The 4,058-nt window shown below is 45.3% G+C and overlaps 1 pseudogene; it reads left to right on the top strand.

Moving 5' to 3' along the window:
* The first annotated feature begins 661 nt into the window (after positions 1 to 661).
* LOC112426707 (5S ribosomal RNA) lies at positions 662 to 780 on the top strand (annotated as a pseudogene).
* Positions 781 to 4,058: the final 3,278 nt, after the last annotated feature.

Genomic DNA, 4,058 nt, shown 5'->3' with positions numbered 1-4,058 from the left:
GTTTGGGAGTCTGGTTCCTGGGGGGTGAGATTCCGTGTTCTTCAGGTCCAGGCCAGCATGGCTGTCCACACTGCTACCAGGGGCTTTCTGTGCCAAAATGGAGAGGCTGAACCACCAGATCATCACAGAGAGCAATGCATAGAACCAAGTGGAAAGTCCAAAGCAAATCATGAGTCGAAACGGGCCCAGAGAACAGGAAAATCCGGATGTGGATTTGGCAAACCAGTGGAGCAAGCAGAGCCCTAGCAGGTGGAAGAGAAGCAGGGCTTGGAGTCATCACCAACGCCCAGCTCCTGGGCAACATTGCATCTCATTTCTCTTCCTGAACATAGGATAAGGCTTTGTTAGCCAGGATTCAGGGGCCAGCACTGTGGATGAGAAGTTTTAGTAGCTGACTCCAAGGAGAAAGACACCAAGTTCACACAACAAACAGGTGACGGCACCTGTAAAAGAGCACTAGCTTCAAACATCAGTCAGATTCCTTTCTCTTCTAGACCCCCTCAAGCTGCAGGAAGTCAGCCAGTTTTGAAGAGGGCAATTATCAAATGTCAACATTCTAATTGGTCTCCAACACTCCTGCTATGGTCTGAATGTTGGTGTCCCAAAAAAATTCCTATATTGGGACCTAACCCCCAGTGTGAAGGTATAAATAGGTGGGGCTGTCTACAGCTATACCAACCTGAATGCATCTGATCTCATCTGGTCTTGGAAGCTAAGCAAGGTAAAGCCTGGTTAGTTCTTACATGGGAAACTGTCTGGGAATACCAGGTGCTGTAGGCTTAAAAAGAAAAAAAGAAGTGAGGCCTTTGGGGTTTTTAGGTCATAAGAGCTCTGCTCTAATAACTGGGATTAGTGACCTTATAAAAGGGGCTAAAGGGCGTGTTTTTGACCCTTTCACCATGTGAGGATGGAACACGAAGACACCATCTTGAAGTAGAGGCGCTGAGTCTGCTGGCACGTGGATCTTGGACTTCCCAGCCTCCAGAACCATGAGCAATAAATTTCTGTTATTAGGCTAGTCATGGTGGCCACACCTGTAATCCCAGCACTTTGAGAGGCCAAGAAAGGAGGATCACTTGAGGCCGGGAGTTTGAGACCAGCCTGGGCAACATGGTGAAACCCTAGCTCTACAAAAAATGCCAAAAAAATCAGCTAGATGTTGTGATGCCTGTAGTCCCAGCTACTCAGGAGCCTGAGGTGGGAGGATTGTTTGAGCCCAGGAGGTGAAGGTTGCAATGAGCCAAGATCCTACCATTGCACTCCAGTCTGGGCAACAGAGTGAGACTCTGTCTCAAAAAAAATAATAATAAAATAAAAATACATTTTGGTTGTTTATAAATTATCTAGTCTAAGGGCTTTTTTGTTATAGCAGCCCAAATGGACTAAAGGCAACTCCACAGTGAGGCGTGATTACTCTTCCTTCCTGAAGCCTTGGGATTACACGTTGCCACTGTAGAAAAGAAGCACCTTTATACAGCTTCTAGAAATTCAAGCTGAAAATGCTTCCAGAGAGAACACTATGGTCAACCTCATAACCCTGCTCAGGCTGACCCCCATCCCCCTCCCAGCTCAAATACAACCTGAGTTATGTTCAAAGGAGATCTCAAAGCAGGATCAAGCCTTTTATTACTTTCTTCCAATAATTTTTTATTCTTATTAAATACATGATATTATAAATAAACTAATAGGACTCCAAAGGAAAGGAAAAATTTGTCCCACACTATCAACACTCCAAGTTGAACTGCTTTTTGTTGGTTCAAGTTCATTTTCGTTTCATTTCATTGGCATGTATCATTTTTATGTAGCTGAAGTCATCACCATGTACAGTAAAATTTATTCTCTTTATCACTTACAATTAAATCCTAAGCACTTTTTTATGTTATATGGGGTCCTCGCAATTATTATTGGCTCTGTATATCTCACAAAAGGTTATACTGCATAATTCACCCAATCTCTTCTTGAACAGTGTCCTTCTAGATTACTTTCTGTTTTTCACTGTTGGACCTAATGTTACAATGAACAGTTTAGTGCATTACTCAGATCACCACTCTGGAACAGAGCCTGGGAGCCTAAGAGAATTTTTCAGGCACCTCTTTCCACAAGATGATATGCAATGAGGTGGGCTGGTTCCGGCCTAATGGGAAGAGAGATGGGGGCAGCAAGAAAAATGGAAGATGCTGGGTTTGTTCTACAGTTGACCTGAGACAGTGGTCCTCATCATTTTTAGAGAGAAGTGAATGGGCAGGAGTAGTTGTCGTTTTGAGGAAAGGTCCTACGAGGCCTGGGGGAAAAGATGGGTCACTTCCTGGTCCAGACGTGAAAACCACAGTGGCCAGGGGTCAGGGAAATACAAAAATGGCCCAGAAGCAGTATTTTCATGCAAGTGGGGCAGCAGAGGCAGAGTGAGGGGCAACCCTCCAATGGGTTATGGGCTGAGGACCCCACAAGCAGGCTGGAGCAGGGCAGAAGGAAACTTGGTCCTTCCCACATGCAAGACACTGGCAGAGACCTCCAAGAACTGATGGAGTGACTCTGAGGCAGGGACTTGAGTTCCTCCAGTTATGTAGTTGACCCAGTGAGTGTGTGGTCTACAGGCATCAATGTTAATGGGTTCTCATCTGTACCTGCAAACCAGACAGGCTGGAAAGAGTCAAGGGTTTAGATAGCTTTCCTTTTGAGCTATTTTCCTAGGATAGCTTCCCAGAAGCAGGATCACTGGGTTAAAGGGCACCAAAGCTTTTTTTTCCTGTGGAATTCCCATAGTCAGTTCTCAGGCCCAGCTTCCATGTTCTTCTTGTCTTCTCTGCCCTAGTCCCAGGAACTCAACCACATTTTGGGTTTTATTTTGTTTTTGTTTATTTGTTTGTTTGCTTTTGAGATAGAGTCTCACTCTGTCGCCGAGGTTGGAGTGCAGTGGTGCTATCTTGGCTCAGTACAACCTCCACCTCCTGGGTTCGAACGATTCTCGTACCTCAGCCTCCCAAGTAGCTTGGATTACAAGCATGCACCACCACGCCCAGCTAATTTTTTTGAATTTTTAGCAGAGACGGTGTTTCACCATGTTGGCCAGGCTGGTCTTGAACTCCTGACCTTAGGTGATCATCCTGCTTCGGCTTCCCAAAGTGCTGGGATTACGGGCATGAGCCACCATGTCTGACCTCAAACACTTTTCTTTTCTCTTTAGTGTTGCCCCCTCCCTCTTCCCCATAGGGAGCCTCTCCATCCAAGACCATCTCTGCCCCTCATCCTTGAAATATCTGCAGCAACTCTGTGTTATGAAAGCATTAGTAACGGAGTTGCATGTACTGCTAATACTACCGTGATTTTCTTTATTTTTAGCCTATATGCATAAGGAAAGGAAATACTAGATCTCTGAGAGGTTCACAAAAAGGAAGATGTTGCTCTCCACCCCACTCCCCTTGTTGGTTATTAAGCCAGTTCCCCATTTTCTCACTTCTCCTAAAGGCAAACTCTGAGTCCATTTCATTTTAAGCATCACTGCAAGGGCACAATACAGTGGTAACTGAGATATTTAAAACAAGGGAAAAGGCACACAAACGTGAAAGTCTTAGTAAGTTTTGAGGGGCTCACTTCTGTCTTTGTTTTTGAGATGAGATCTTGCTTTGTCACCAAGGCTGGATTGCAGTGGTACAATCACAGCCCACTGTGGCCTCAAACCCCCCAGGCTCAAGTGAAGCTTCTACCTCAGCCTCCTGAGTAGTTGGGACTACAGGTGTTGTATTAGTCTGTTCTCATGCTGCTAATAAAAACCTATCTGAGACGGGGTAATTTATAAAGGAAAGAGGTTTAATTGACTCACAGTTTCACACAGCTGGGGAGGACTCACAATCACAGCAGGAGGCATGGAGCAAAATCATATCTTACATGGTGGCAGGCAAGAGAAGCACCAAGCAAAAGGGGAAAAAGCCCCTTATAAACCATCAGATCTCATGAGAACTCACTCACTATCAAGAGAACAGCAACATGGGGGTAACTACCCCCATGATTCAATTACCTCCCACCAGGTCCCTCCCACAACACGTGGGGATTAAGGGAAC

Source organism: Macaca nemestrina, chromosome 8 (assembly GCF_043159975.1).
Source record: "Macaca nemestrina isolate mMacNem1 chromosome 8, mMacNem.hap1, whole genome shotgun sequence".
Lineage (NCBI taxonomy): Eukaryota > Metazoa > Chordata > Mammalia > Primates > Cercopithecidae > Macaca > Macaca nemestrina.
This window is presented reverse-complemented; position numbering and strand designations above follow the sequence as displayed.